Source organism: Scyliorhinus canicula, chromosome 9, assembly GCF_902713615.1.
Source record: "Scyliorhinus canicula chromosome 9, sScyCan1.1, whole genome shotgun sequence".
Taxonomy (NCBI): domain Eukaryota; kingdom Metazoa; phylum Chordata; class Chondrichthyes; order Carcharhiniformes; family Scyliorhinidae; genus Scyliorhinus; species Scyliorhinus canicula.
Genome location: NC_052154.1, coordinates 163,344,208 through 163,360,657, shown reverse-complemented (window position 1 = coordinate 163,360,657; position 16,450 = coordinate 163,344,208).

The window sequence follows — 16,450 nt, the reverse complement described above, 5'->3', positions numbered from 1 at the left end:
TCAGCACCAGCTTCATTTCAATGCTCAATGGACCAGATCCTTAGTGGCTGACAAAGGGTGCAGTGTTAGATGATATACTGATAACCCGGCACAAGTGATCAAGAACACTTTCAACACTTACAAGCTACGCTGAAATGATTCGAAATGCATGGGTTTCATGTGAGGAAAGATAAATGTGATTTCTTCCAGATATCCATACAATATCTTGGACATGTAATTGACAGTAAGGGTCTGCATACGGCACCACCAAAAATGGTAGCTATTATGGAGACTCCACGACTGACAAATGCCACTTAACTTAGGTAATTCTTAGGGTTAATCAACTACTATGGATAATTCATCTGGCAGCCTTATTGAAGCCTGGCATAGGCAGCAGGGGCAGCAGGGTAGCATGGTGGTTAGCATAAATGCTTCACAGCTCCAGGGTCCCAGGTTCGATTCCCGGCTAGGTCACTGTCTGTGTGGAGTCTGCACGTCCTCCCCCTGTGTGCGTGGGTTTCCTCCGGGTGCTCCGGTTTCCTCCCACAGTCCAAAGATGTGCGGGTTAGGTGGATTGGCCATGCTAAATTGCCCGTAGTGTCCTAATAAAAGTAAGGTTAAGGGGGGGGGGGGTTGTTGGGTTACGGGTATAGAACATAGAACATAGAACAGTACAGCACAGAACAGGCCCTTCGGCCCTCGATGTTGTGCCGAGCAATGATCACCCTACTTAAACCCACGTAACCCGACAATCCCCCCATTAACCTTACACTACGGACAATTTAGCATGGCCAATCCACCTAACCCGCACATCTTTGGACAGGGTGGATACGTAGGTTTGAGTAGGGTGATCATGGCTCGGCACAACATTGAGGGTCCCAGGTTCGATTCCCGACTGGGTCACTGTCTGTGCGGAGTCTGCACGTCCTCCCCGTGTGTGCGTGGGTTTCCTCCGGGTGCTCCGGTTTCCTCCCACAGTCCAAAGATGTGCGGGTTAGGTGGATTGGCCAGGCTAAATTGCCCTTAGTGTCCTAAAAAAAATAATGTTAATGGGGGTTGTTGGGTTACTGGTATAGGGTGGATACGTGGGCTTGAGTAGGGTGATCATTGCTCGGCACAACATTGAGGGCCGAAGGGCCTGTTCTGTGCTGTACTATTCTAATTCTAATTCCCTCCAAAAGCCTCACAAATTGCTGAATACAACACATCCTCATCACTCATCTTCAATATTCTCTATCAATCATGACTCATTAGATATATAGCTTCACCTTTCCTTCGTACATTTAGCACTACTGCAAGCCTCAAGGTCACATCTTTTAGCTTTCACGCGCTGTCAGCTATGACAGACACATTGCATCAGCTTTACTAACACACTACCATCTTTTTTCAAGACAGCATGACGCCTGATCAAAGGCAGCAGAATCTAGCCAGCGAGGGATAGGTATGCTACATATCCTCATGCCAACAAAAGAGTCTGCACTGGCTAGCATTAATAATATTTTAAAACCCCATCTCCCCCTTCAGTCCTTGATCCCAGAGATGCAGTGAGTCTGAAGGTCCTGCAATCCTTCCACTTCCTGTTTGTTATTTGGTCAGGCGAATGGTGGACTCCGGAGGTGGCTGCAGCATGTGGGCACATTCATCAATAGCCCCCCATCTTGCAATGGGAGAAACTTGCTTAGGGAGGGGGCAGATACTGTGCCCACTGGTGCGCCAATTTGGTAGGAGTGCCAATGGCCCTAGTCAGATGAAGTAGTGTCCATTATGTCCTAAAGTCAGAGGTCCAAACTTGGTCATCCTGCTGTAGTGGTGGCAGGTGCCTGATACTATTGTTGCCTATTGTACGTGGAGGTCTGCTTCTGACTGCTCTTGTTCTTTCAGGGCCTTGTAGTCTTTGGCCAACCATGGTCAGAGTTTCTTTGGCAGATCATAAGATGAGGGTGTAGTTTCCTGCCCATCAGTAGTGCAATGTAAGGGATGTTCTCTTCTCCAAGCCAGCCATGGCGGAGCCTACAGGGGCCGGAACGGAAGGAAGGAGTGCCCCCACGGCACAGGCCCACCGGCAGATCAGTGGGCCCCGATTGCGGACCAGGCCACGTTGCCCCCCCCCCCCACCACCGGGTCTGATCCACCTGCGCGCCCCCCCCCCCCCCACCCCCCCGAGGACCTCACCTGCCAGGTCCTGCCAGGTCCCGCCAGCACGTGAGCTGTGTGATTCACGCTGGCGGGACTGGCCAAAAACAAACGGACGGTTCCGCGCATGCGTGACATCACACCGGATCTTTGGCGCATGAGTGAACTCGCACAGTCCTTTTTGAGGGCTGTTGATGCCGGAGTGGTTGGCGCCGGTTTTCCCACCGGCGTGGGGACTTAGTTCCCAGAAAGGAGAATCCCAACCCAGTGGACATGTGACAGGTGAAATTCAATGCAGAGAACTGTGAAGTGACGTATTTTATTAGGAGGAAGGAGGAAAGACAATATAAAATAAAGGATACAATTGAAAAGGTGGTGTAGGAAAACGGGAACCTGGGGTATATATGCACAAATCGTTAAATTTGGCAGGGCAGGTTGAGAAAGCAGTTAGTAAGGCATATGGATCTTGGGCTTGTTATAGCGTCAATTCACTGCGAGACTGTGAGAACGAGTGAACATAAGGCTTTACTATCCAGGAACTCACCTGCCAGTGTCTGCTGTACAAATGAGTGCCGCCCACAGGTGGCCTTTCTATATATCACCCCGGGGAGGGCGGAGCCAGAGGCGGAGCCCACCGGGGTTCCAGTACAGTATCTGGAAGTAGACCATATTATCATTTCCGGGTCATAGATCGCAGCACTATACAAATAGTTCATACTTAGGTGAATACATTCACCAGAGGGCTTTATAAATAGAAGTTTGAAGTACCAAATTAAGTAAGCTCCGATAAACTTTTTTAAACTCAGGTTCGACTTCAACTGGAGTATTTTGTACAATTCTGACCACCACACATCAGGAAGGATATTAAGGCATTGGAGAGGGTGCGGAAAAGATTTACGAGAATGGTTCTGGGGATGAGAGGTACTTCAGCTGTAGATTGGCAAAGCTGGGCTATTCTCCTTGGAAGAGAGAAAGTTGGAAGGTGATTTGAAAGATGTATTCAAAACCATGATGGATCTGGACGGATTAGCTGGGGAGAAACTGTCCCATTGGCAAAAGGGTTGAGAATCAGAAGACATTGATTTAAAGTGATTGACAATAGAGCAGGAGACGACATGAGGTAAAACATTTTTTTAAGCAGTTGGTGGTTGGGGCTCAGAATACATTGTCTGAGAGTGTGGTGGAGGCGGATTCAATTATGCCTTTCAAAAGAGGATACGATAATTTTTATTTTACTTCATTTATGGGATATGGGCGGCGCTGGCGAGAACAGCATTTGTTGCCCATTCCTACTCGCCCTTGAGAAGTTGGCGGTCAGCTACCTTCTTGAATCGCTGTAATCCTTGAGGTGTAGGTGCACCCTCAGTGCTGTCAGGGAGAGAGTTCCAGGATTTTAACCCAGTGACAGTGAAGGAAAGGCGACATATTTCCATGTCAGGGTAGTGAGTGACTTGTAGGGGAACCTCCAGGTGGTGGGGTTCCCAGGTATCTGCTGCTCTTGTCCTTCCAGGTGGTAGTGGGCATGGGTTTGGAAGGTGCCGTCTAAGGAAACTTGGTGAGTTCCTGCAGTGCATCTTGTAGATGGTACACACAGCTGCCACTGTCAGTGATGGAGAGTTTGAATGTCTTGTGGAAGGGGTAGAAATCAAGTGGGCTGCTTTGTCCTGGATGGTGTCGAGTCTTGTCATCCAGACAAGTGGAGAATATTCCATTACACTCCTGACTTGTGCCTTATAGATGGTGTGCAGGCTTTGGAGAGTCAGGAGATGAGCGACTTGGTTCAGGATTCCTAGACTCTGGCATGTTCGGGTAGCCACAGTACTTATATGGCTAGTTCAGTTCAGTTTCTAGCCAACGGTAAACCCCAGGATGTGGATTTGAAGAGAAAGAAAACGTAGGCCCACAGGGAAAAGACATGCAAGTGGGACTAGTAGAAAGCTGGCAAGGACAGGGCAGGCTGAATGGCCTCCTTCAGTGCTTTAAATTTATGATTCACAAAGTATCAGGGGAAACAATACCACTCTGGAATACTGCTGAGATTTGTGAAAACGGAATCTCAGGAAGTATTCTTCTGCTGATTGTCCACTATGGAAAAGTACTTGAGCCTTTACAGGAAATTGGCTCAAGCTGCAATGTCAGTAATAAGTTAGGATTGTGGATCCATGCCCAGTTCCTAACAGTTTGAAAATGGAAGGCTCAAAAATTCAAAACATTTGACCATTATTGTCGTGCTTAGAAAGCAATATGGCAAGCAGAATGGCAATTAATATGTATAGCATATTTATAGATGATTTATGGCAATTGCTAACTGCCTGCCAAATGGTGACCTAACTGGATTATAAAGTGAAAGGACATTGTACCTGTGGAAAAAAGTTGTAAAGCTTCTTGTTGTTTACACGTAGTCTAATCTAACTCATATTTTAGTATGGTCGGATTGCTTTCGACTGCCTTTGCACTGCATTAGAAGGGTGGTAATAGCCTCAAAATAGGGTTGGTGCCTATCCTGGCTGGTTATCACAGGTGATATACCAACACCATTTTAAAAGGTACCTACCACCAGGTGACCAGAATTATCCACCTGATTCAGGCCTCAGACACATTGTGGTGTGAAAATTTGGTGTGTATGATGCAACTGGGACCACAAATGGTATTTTAGATCACTGTTAGTCGGAACGTGCATTTTTTTGTAGATTTGTCCAGCTCCACTAGCAATGGGACTGAAAAGGCCCACTCATACTAAGCCATTACCACCCTGGGAATCCTAACCTTAGTGATTGAGGAGCCCTCCTCCCCACTCACCCTCCAACACACCTTACTGCTGGCCACCTCAGTCTAATCTTTATGCTTTTACATAAAAGTTTTGTACCCTGGAATTTTTGGCATTCTAATAAAGCACTGCATTTAATAATAATCTTTATTATTGTCACAAGTAGGATTACACCACAATGAAGTTACTGTGAAAAGCCCCGAGTCGCCACACTCAGGCGCCTGTTTGGGTCAATGGAAGGCAATTGTCTAATGGGTGAGCAACTAAGTATTGGAATATCAAAGCCGTTAAGCGGTATTTTCTGGCCTTGCCCAGTCCAGGAATTGGCATGGGTGAGATGGGAAACTTGATGAACGATCTGTTAACTTCGGGCAGGTATTTCATGGGACCGAAAATGCTATCTCATTGTCTTTCAGTTCACACCATAGTTTCCATTAGAGAAAGTAAAGGTAAAGTCACCATAGTCCCAGGCAGGGCCGGCCCAAGGTACCGGCAACTTGGGCAGTCGCCCGGGGCGCCATGTGCTAGGGGGCGCCAGAGACTCGGGTCCCGCGCATGCGCAGTTGGGCCGGTGCCAACCAGCGCATGCGCGGTGCCCGCCCTCCCCCAGGGCGGCCCCCTCCGCCGCCCCCCCTCCGGCCTCCGCCCCCCCCCCCCGCCTCGGCCCCGCCCGGCCCTGCCCGCCCCGCCTCGGCCCCGCCTCGCCCCCCCCTCGGCCCCGCCCCCCCCTCGGCCCCCCCCCCCCCCGAAGGGCGCTGAAGTTCAGCTTGCCCGGGGCGCCAGCAACCCTAGGGCCGGCGCTGGTCCCAGGTGCCCATAGGCTACTTTCCCCTTTGAAGGCGAGAGCTGTGGCATAGTGGTATTGTTACTGGACTGGTAAACCAGAGACCCAGAGTAATGCTCTGGGACCCAGGTTCAAATCCTGCCGCTGCAAATGGTGAAATTTGAATTCAATAAAAATCTGTAATTAAAAAAGTTTAATGATGACCATGAAACCATTGTCAATCATCAAAAAACCCCATTTGGTTCTCTAATGTCCTTTAGCTGAGGAAATTTGCTGTCCTTACCTCGTCTGGCCGGCATGTGACTCCAGACCCACAGCAATGTAGTTGACTCTCAACTGCCCCCTCGAGGGCACAGCCTGCAATGCCCATGAACGAATTTTAGAAAAACTGACTGGCGGTGATTTAACCTGAAGATCACCATATCTCAGGCGAGGGAAAGGTTGAGAATGCGGGGCCTTTGTGAATAACCTCAGAAAGAACGGGAATTGAACACACACTCTTGATCTTGCTCTGCATCCCATAGCAGCTGTCCAACCAACTGAGCTAAGCCTGGTGGGATCCAGACTTGCATAGTGAAGTGAGTGAAATTGCTCATTTAACTATGCCTACGCCAGATCTAACCAGCCTCCTGGGATCCACAAACCTCGCCGAGGAGCCTCCAGGTGGGCGCCGTTTCGCACTGGTCCCCACAAACAGGGACCAGGCGGAATAGCACTTGGAGGGTCTCCCTAGCGATCGGAGGCCCCTGGGTGGTTGGAATTTGGGCATCTTGGCACTGCTGATTCCACCTATGTTCTTTGACACTGCCAGCCTGGCACCATGGCAATGCCACCTGGGCACACTGGCATTGCCACCCTAGTGTCAGCCTGGCACGACCAGGGTGCCAAGGTGGAATTTTTCCCAGGCCACGGATCAGTCCTGGGGGTGCCTGCCCATATAAGGTGGAATGCGGGGTGGGCTTAAAGATTACTCAACAGATGAGTTGAGATATTTAAGTGGGGGGGGGGGGGGGGGTCGCTTTGGGGAGGTCGAGAGATAGAGGCCCGATCTCTTCCTCAACTGGCAAGCAGAGCTCCTCAGTGCAGAAACTGTGATTGAGTGTGGCCTATGTGTGAGGTTCCTGGCTGACGCCCAAAAAGATAAGTGCTGTTCAATAGCGGGGTGATTCCCGGCGATACAAGGGTTGGGAAAAACCGCGCTCATCCCGCGCAGAAGGGACTCTTTTTTTTAAGATCGATAATCGGAGCTGAAATTCTCTGGACTAGTTTAAGTGCTATGTGGTCCCATGTGGAAAGAGTATGCATTGTTTTTAATAGGAAGGTAGGAGCAGAAATAGGCCATTCACCCGCTCCCGCCTGCTCTGTCATTTAACTAGATCATGGCTGATTGTCTACCACAGCGCATTCCTCCACTATGCCATATCCCTCAGTGTCATTGGTATCTAGAAATCTATCAACCTCTCTTTTGCACATAATGAATGACAGAGTGAAATACAAACTACTTGCAAGTAATTGTAATTTTGCATAGTAGTGTAAAATGATCCACAGCAATATTGCAGCCAAAATTGGGAAAGAGATAAAACCAGTTGCTGATTTGCTATCATCTGCTAATGTTATTATGCAAAGTTATAATTATTTTCCCTACATGGATTATGCAGTTTGCAGACATCAGGATCGATATCCCTGTCTTGCAAAACCACAACCCATCAAGAAAAGAATCTTTAATGAGGATTATTTTCCATCAGTGGAAAGTGTTGAAGTTGATTGGATATTTCAAAATGGCCACTCCTCCCCCTTAATTAAAAACTTGCTTCTAACAATGCACATCAAATCATTTGAAAGCAGATTTCTTTTGCGGGATTCTCCATTTCTGAGACTAAGGGCCAGATTCTCCGATTCTGAGGCTAAGTGCAGAGGATTCGTGGCATTTTATGTGAATAAAATTGGCGCCGCACCGTCAGTGATGCTGCGAGGTGAGGGGCGAGCAGCTGCTCATCGCAAAACCCCCAGCCTCCGCCAAATAAACTGCCGGAGAATGGCCGGTTCTATGGCTGCTGACGCGCACGGCGACGACCTACAGCGGTCGCAACGTAAAACATGGCGCCGGCCGTGAGCGGACCTGTCCTGCCAGATAGTGTCCCCCGGCCACCCCCTGGTCGCCCCCCCCCACCAGTCCCGCCAGCCCTCGCGGAAGCCGCCCCGGCCAGCAGACGGCTCGGACCCTACTGTGGCGTTGCTGGACACAGTTTGCAGCCGCCACGCCAGGTTCCCACATGGTTGAGACCAGAAGCGAACTGCACGTCATGAACTTGGCCCATCGGGGACGGAGCACGGGGGAGGGCCTTCAGGTGACGCATTGAGGTCGTCCCAATGGTGTGCCGCGATGACGCCGTTTCGGAGAAGGTGGAGCATACGAAACCTGCGTCAAACAGGCGTTGCCCCTGATTTTGGTGTCAAAAGGGATTCTCCGCACGATTGCCGATCGCAAAATCAGCATCAGGGAAACGGAAAACCTTGCCCCATGTGTTGACGCCAACGCAGAATTTGTGGGCTTTCATGATAGCAAAATTGGCACCGAATTTGGACCAATTTAGTGACTGTGGAGGAGCTAGCACCGGTGCCATGAGGAACACAATCGATTCCAATGAAAAACGGTGTGGGATTCGCCGGGTCCGTGATTGACACTCGGGAAGCTGACAAGCTGCAGCCACACATACACATTACAATCGCCACACACACTCATCCCAGCCAACAAGATGGCACTGGTTGTGCTGGGGCGTGCCAATACAGCTGATGGGTCAGCCGGGGCCAGGAGTAAACTAGACCTGGGGGAGACACCCATACGGCTAGTGGCACTAAGTTCACAGTGGGCTGTTAGCAGTGTGCCCAGCTGCATGGCTGCCTTGCCGGCTGCGGCAATGGTGTTCCGTGCTCCTTTACACAGACCCCAAAAGCCCCAACTTCCTGGCCATCCTCCGTTACTCCCCATGGCCCTGGAAGAAGCCCCCATTCAATGGCACAAATGCCAGAAAACTATGGCGACGTTGGACACTTTCCGTACCTCCTCTCCTTCACTATCCAGAACGCCGGTTTCACGATTTTTAAAAGCACAAGTGAAATTTGCCATTGGGAAATCGGTCAATCGGAAGCGGAGCATCACGGAGGCCCCAGAGAATGCCGGGTCGGGCCCAGTAATGAAGCGCAATCGGTGTTCGTTCCAGAATGCATTGACGTGACTGTCGAGGTGATGGATAATTGCGACTTGCCGTCAAATCGGTGCCCGTTGCGATTTAGGCGTAGATCATATTCTCTGCCCAATCGCCTTTCCCAATTTCGGCATCAACCACTGGAGAATCCCGCCCCTTGTGTTTGGAATCATTCATATCATTTGATATGTTGTGGCTAGGCCAAGAAAAATACTGAGAATATCACAGAGCTATTAATTGTATGTAAAGTACAAAACAAACACATTGTGTTTGCAACTGCGGAAGTAAGACTATCAATTGAAAATTATGTTGATTAGGTGTACAGTGACAATTATACCAAAGCACCTTCAGCACGTACAGTCTGCTGTACTTTAAGCCTTTGATTAACAGCTTTATTTTTATTAAACAATATTAATTGCAGGAAACTTGTTTTTGTGCAACGTTCGAATTGAATCCAAAGTACGTGCTGCTGATGCTTAATGTACGATTGCCCTTAAACTGCATAGGTCAAACAGTATTAAATTACAAATCTACTGTGAGCGGCAATGTGCATCAAGGGGTGAATACTTTGAATCATGTGCGTTCACAAGTTACTCAATCTGCTTAAATGAGGTACATCCTGGGGGCGGGATATTCCATCAGCCGGAAGTGTGAAACACAATTGGGCGGAGAATTGGTTCCGAGCCCAAATCGCAGCAGGTGCCGATTTGATACCATATCGTAATTCTCCGTCACCTCAACAGCGGCGTCAATGCATTCCGGAATGCAGGTACAGTAAACACCGTTTGTATATCCTTAGCGGGTCCGACCCGGTATTCTCCAGGACATCCGCGATTCCTGTCTCCGATGGCCCAAGTTCCCGACGGCGCTGTTCACTTGTGCTTTTAAAAATTGTGAAACTGGCATCGTGGCTGTTGAGGGAGAGAGAGCAGGTAGGACATGGAGAGGAGAGACCATCGGCTGTCGGGCCAAACACTGGCTGGGCTGGCTTGGGTTGGGGGTGAGCCCTGCCAGGCCGGGGCAGAGACCAAGCAGCGGGCCCTGTGGGCAGGATGACCCCCCGGGACTGGGGGGGGGAAGTCCAGACATGGACCGCCATTGCCGCGGCCTTCAAGGCAACCATCTTGCTGCACACCTACTGACCGCCCATCTTGCCCCCGGTTCTGCAGAGTGACACTGGTCATATGGGTGCCCCCACCCCTCCATCCCCGCGCTCTACCCTCTGCCATACCTCCCCCATCTCCACCCAGCCGCCACCCACCGCCGGCATCACATGGCCCACTCAAGGGCAATGCCCACTGTAGCCCCGAAGGGGGCATCCTGCGGGGTCCGCAGATCACGCTGCTGGAAAGGGCAGCGCCATCTGATGGTACCCCTGGCATCAGGGATGGATACCATGACCAGAAGCCTTCACGGTGCCGGGAAACAAAGGGGCCAGGGGGTGGAGGCAGGAGGGGGTGTGTGTAGGGGAACCTGCGGGGGCAGAGTCTGCGGTGTCAACCGGGGCCACCATGTAGCCCAGTGGACCTGGTTGGGCACGGGTACGCACCATGCTGACACATCGGCCTTTCACCCCTTGTAGCTAATGGATATTGGAATCAAACCAGCGTTCCTGCTCATCGTTGCAGACCTGGGAGATGCCCTGCGTCGAGGACGAGGAAGCTACAGCAGCAGAGCCTGCCCCAGAGGAACAGGAGGCAGCTGCCCAGGATGGAGAACCGGCTGCCCAACAGGCCAAGGAGGAGGAGGAGGAGGAGGTACAAAGGAGGCGCCGGATGCAACCTCATGTGTACTGGCAGCGCCTGTCATTCGAGGACCTGCCGGGTCGGGCAATCTGTCAAAGACTCCAGCTGAGCAGGGAGTCAGTGCGACATATCTGCCAGATCATGGCACACCTGGCACCGCGGGGTTATGGGGGTGGACACCCGCTCCCGCTGGCCTCAAAGTGCCAGTCGCCCTAAACCTTTACGCCATGGGGTCCTTCCAGGCATCGAGCGGGGACCTGTCTGGGACCTCACAGACCTCAGTGCACAGGTGCATCCTCGCCGATACGGAGGCCCTGTGTGCCCAGTATACTACAATGTGGACCGAGCCCACCCAGATGCCTGAGCAGCGGGGTTCACTGCCTTCGCCGACATGCCCCAGGTCCAGGGGATGATCGATGGGATGCATATCCCTCTACGGGCACTTGCAGATGTCAAGCCGCTCTACACAAGCCGAAAGGGATTCCACTCAATGAACTTGCAGCTGATATGTGACCATCAGCTGTGCGTCTGCATCCGATACCAGGGCAGTGTGCATGATTCCTTCATCTTGGCACACTCGACGATTCCTGACAGCTCCTGGGTGACTGGGGTTACTCACCGTGGTCATGGCTGTTGATGCCTATCCGGAGGCCACAGACCGACACGGAGACCCACTACAACGATGCCCATACAGCGACCAGGTCTGCGATCATGCGGTCTGTCGACCTACTAAAGATGTGGTTTAGGTGACTGGACTGCTCTGGAGGCTCCCTCCTGTATGATGTCGAGAGGGACGCCCGCTTCGTGACGGCCTGCTGCGTCCTCCAGAACATCACGCAGAAGAGGGGCGATGTGCTGGAGGAGGAGGATGGACGCCATGCCTTGTCCAACGAGAAGGATGCAGGGGTGGACGAGGATGGGCAGGACATGGGGCGCAGGCAGGCAGGTGAGGCCGGGCAATGAGTGCATCAGGGCCAACGTGCACAAGGCGCTCTGATCGCCTCCAGGTTCACCGACTAGTGGAGGGGCGGCAACTGGCCAGGGACACTGAATCCACATTCCACCTCCAAACCTCCCCATCTCCGCCTTCAACCCCCTGCCCGGGTGTGGGCTTTGGGTTGGCAGTAATACCGGATCTGGTCCAATAGGCTGGAGGATGATGACAACCTGCTCTGCAACGAGCTCTGGTGCTCCACATCATATGACAACATCTGACTCTTACCCACAGTAGCACTTTCCACCATCCACCTGGGTGATCTCTGCATGAGAGCTGGCCATTCCAACACATGGTCCCATCAGATCCCTGGGGTGATGGTGATGGTGGTGGAGACGATCAAGGGGGGCAGGAGGGTGGGGAGTCCAGGACACCCACAACATCCTCCCATCCCACACTCCCCGCCCCTCTGTGGCAGCTCAGACCACACACCCATCTGATAGAGCACCGAGACAGGTTGTAACAGTGTGAACAGGTGTTTAATGTGAGAATATATATACAGAGTTCCCTAACCCCTATCATTAAGCTGTATCCTTCACCGGTACAACTTAACTGGTGTCCAACTTTCTGGCCTTATGGGCCCTAATGCCATGTCTAGGTAGATCCCCAGATGGTACATCAGGCCTGGAAGCGGCCTGCTGTGATCTCTGCCCTGCGACCTGGATCCCTGTTGGCAGCCGCCTTCTGGGGAGATCGGAACTGGATGGGCCCAGCTGCTGCTCCGATGTCCCAGCTGGCCCGGTGCTGCCTTTTCTGTCTGCTGCCCATGTGATGCGCCAGTGACAGGCGGAATGGAGTCCAAGGTGGTGCGGTGTTCTGGCACCTCCCTGTGGGAGTCACCGGCACTGGCCCCATCACCTCCTTCCGCTGTCCCCCGTCCCCAGCCAGGGCACCCCCCATGAGCCGAGCAGTGACGCTGAGAGCAGTGCGGATGGCAGCCCTCGAGCCGAGACTCAGGACACCCCAGAGACTCGAATCTGATGTTGACACAGATTCCCAGTCACAGTGGGCGGTTACGCCCGCGTGGCCGCGCATGCCCATGGTGGCCGACCGCGGGTCCGCGCATGCGTGCGGCGGCCGTCTTCGCACCGGCCCCTGCGCAACATGGCGGAGCCCTACAGGGGCCCAGCGCGGAGGAACATAGGCCCCCCAGGAATGAGCGCACCCACCGATCAGTAGCCACTGATCGCATACCTGGCCACAGTGGAGGCCTCCCCCGGAGTTGGATCCCCCCCGCCCCTCCACCAGGATGGCCCCCACAGCCAGAATGCCGAGGTCCTGTCGGGTGGGACCACATGGGAACCACGCCGGCAGGACTCGGCGGGCACTCGGCCCATTGAGCATGAAGAATCACCAATCAACATGTCCCTCTGCTTTGTGAATGCCGATGCAAAATACTCATTAAGGACCTCACCCACTTCCTTTGGTTCTACACATAATTTCCCTCCTTTGTCCTTGAGTGGGCCAACTCTTTCTCTAGCTACCCTCTTGTTTCTAATATACGTATAAAATGCCTTAGGATTCTCCTTAATCCTGCCTGCCAAGGACATTTCGTGACCCGTTTTTGCCTGATTAACTCCCTGCTTGAGCTCTTTTCTACTTTCCTTGTATTCCTCAAGTGCTTTATCTGTTTTTAGTTGTCTGTACCTCACATATGCATCTTTTTTTCTTTTTGACAATATTCTCAATTTGTGGCCTTATAAAAGTGGCCTTTGGTCAGGTGGCATGTAAAAATAGTTTAAACATATATCGGAGCAGCAAGACTTATCTTTTGACCTTCATCCATATTATTTTCACCCTTTTCTCCCCCCCCTCTGTGTTTGTTTGTCTTGTCTGTGTGGGGATGGTGTGTGGCAGTTTAAAGGGCTAGTAGGTTAGCTTGTGGTTATCCAGTTGTATTTACTGCACATTTCAGCATTTTTCTTATAAATAAACAGTAACTGTATTTCAACTTACAAACCTGGTGACTGCAATTATTGGGCAACTAAGGGCCAAGGGGATTTGTATTATAGTTACTGGTTCATTCACTTGTGTTTTAACTTTGGGATGAAATGGAGTTGGAATTGACTTGCCCAGGGTATCGTAACTCACTGTTGCCAGGACTCCGGACATTGACCCCCCCTGGCTGCTTGCTCCCATTCCATTCAGAGGCTTTGCTTTGAGGGTCTCAATGGTCCCAATGTAAACATGTTATGGTCGCTCATCCCCAAGGGATCTCGTGAAACGATTTGCATCCCGTAGCTAAAAGGAGGGGTACATTTGGACCAGCTCCAAAAAGGAAGGCGAAATGACAGACTGCGGGATGAAGCTTTGAGAATTAGTGTCTTTGTTGGCACAGTGTTCCGAGAGATCTTGAGAGACGAGAAACATCTATATTGTCTTTATTGCTTCTTGTAAAATCTCTGGAACATCTTGTGTAATAAATTCAACTTGATTCATAAATACTAGTTATTCAAACCTTGCAGGCCAAGCACAACTGAGGACCCTAGTGTTAGAAATTAAAAATTTGAGTTTTTTAATTAGAAGGGTTTTATCCCTTGAAATTCTAACTCTTCCAACAATAAGCAGTGCACTTTATCAGGCAGAGGCTTACCCAGTCTCTACAAGGAGGAATAAATGACAAAAGTGATTCAGGATGGAAAGTGAATCCTAATGGGAGTTAATGAATAAAACAAATGGGTTTGTAATGTTGTTTCAAAGAACCACGAGTTACTCACAGAAGCGAGGCATACTTCCTGAACACCATAGCTAACATTTTGTGCTGACACCAGAAGATTCCCTCGAGGTGACATCCCTGATAGTCTCAGTGATGCCCAATGCATCTGCGCCCCTGAACTTGCTGGAACGGTTGAAAATCATATTGCTTGAAAACTCATATTTGTCAAGGTTTTCATCCTATACTCCATCCTCGTTTATGCTCACTCGGTCTTCCCGTATTGTAAAACATTTAGAACTGTCTTTGAAAACTGGCTGCTGAAGTAAAAAAAAAAACATTTACAGTCAAAGGCTTGCTGAAAGATTTCTCTGCTCATTTCCTTATTGAAAAGAAAACAAATGCTCTCAAGGCTTTATCACGGGCTCACCGGGATAGAGGCAGCAGTTTCTATGTCTGTTCCACTTAAGTGAAGGCATCTTTTGCAGGCCCTTGAGACATCCATTTGGTATAAATGAGTCGAACTAAAAGGAGGAGGGACTGTATTCCAAATTCTTGGATCCATCAAAAGTGGTTACCAAATGCTTTCTGAAAGCTGGTCTGATGCGGTGAGGTTGTCAAAGGTCTTGAGCTGAAACTAAGCACAAGCAATAGCAGTTCCCATTCCCTCTAGCCTTTGCAGAGAAGAACAAGAGTGGGAAGAACTTATCCTCAAAGCTCAAAAGCCAGACCAGAGTATAAATGTGTGTCTCAAATCTGCAAGGACTACAGAAAGCATTGGAGTCTGATGCTCATATTTGGAGCTGAATTAACCCCAGCCATTGGGAATGGTAAATGGAAAGGTAGCTTACAAGATGCTTGACGCTAAAACACTGATGGGAAGAACTCACATATTTTGTGGTCAAATTCACTGCTCCAGTGGGTATTAGTTGGATATACTGACAAGGTCTGTTGCTCCAACAAGAGTTATTAGTAGTGTCTGCACCACTGATCTGAACATCCCTTCTATTCACGGAGATGTTGATAGGTTTTTTTTATTTCCTGCCTGTTTTGAATAGTTTGAACTGGGAGCACTATATGATAGTGATAAATTAATTTAAAAAGTAAGAAAACACCTTTAAATTGCTTGTGCTAACTGTCTTTCAGCAGGTCCAAAATAAAATTGATACCACAAAATCTGATACCTTCAGCATTTATTTATGTGGAGAGTGAGTTGTTTGATATTGTACATATGCGTCACACGTCCATATTTGTCTATTATTTTCATGGAGTGGTTGAAAAAGAGACATTTACAGGACTGTGTGGGAAGAGAAAGAGAATGGGGCTGATTTAATCATTTTTTCAAAGACCCGGCACCTAGTTTCAATAGCCATCTTCAGTGCTGATGCTTAAGCTATTCTAGTTTCAAATAATGCACAAAGGAATAGAGTGATTGTCCCATCCAATAGCCATTCTTTATGTGTGGGCCTAAATGGTATGTGCGGACAGAATAGTCAATCGGGACTGATTTAACACAGTGGGCTAAACAGCTGGCTTGTAATGCAGAATAATGCCAGCAGCGTGGGTTCAATTCCCGTACCAGCCTCCCCGAACAGGTGCTGGAATGTGGCGACTAGGGGCTTTTCACAGTAACTTCATTGAAGCCTACTTGTTGCAATAGTGATTATTATTATTATTGGGCCATCACAGCCAACCCAACAGAGTACTATTGTTTGCTTTGACTCTAATAATAGGCGGTGTATTGTCAAGGAATTTGATGAATTATTCTAACTGTTATAGCAAAACTGTCTCCAGCTGACATTTATCTGTGTGCATCAGAGTTTGAACTTATGAGTTAGGATAAGCCCAAATAATGTCTGCACAGTGTCCGACTGTAACTTAATAAAATAATGCATTTTGGAAGTTGCTATCCCCCTCCTTGTTTGGAGGTTTACTCTGGGTATCAACAATGGCACGGTGGTTAGCACTACTGCCTCATAACTCCAGGGGCCTGGGTTCAATTCCGGCCTCGGGTGACTGTCTGTGTGGAGTTTGCACTTTCTCCCAGTGTCTGCGTGGGTTTCCTCCGGGTGCTCCGGTTTCCTCCCAGAGTCTAAAGATGTGGCAGATTAGGTGGGTTGGACATGTTAAATTGCCCTTAGTGTCCAAAAAGGTGGTTGGGTGGTTAGGTGGTGTTGCAGGGATGGGAT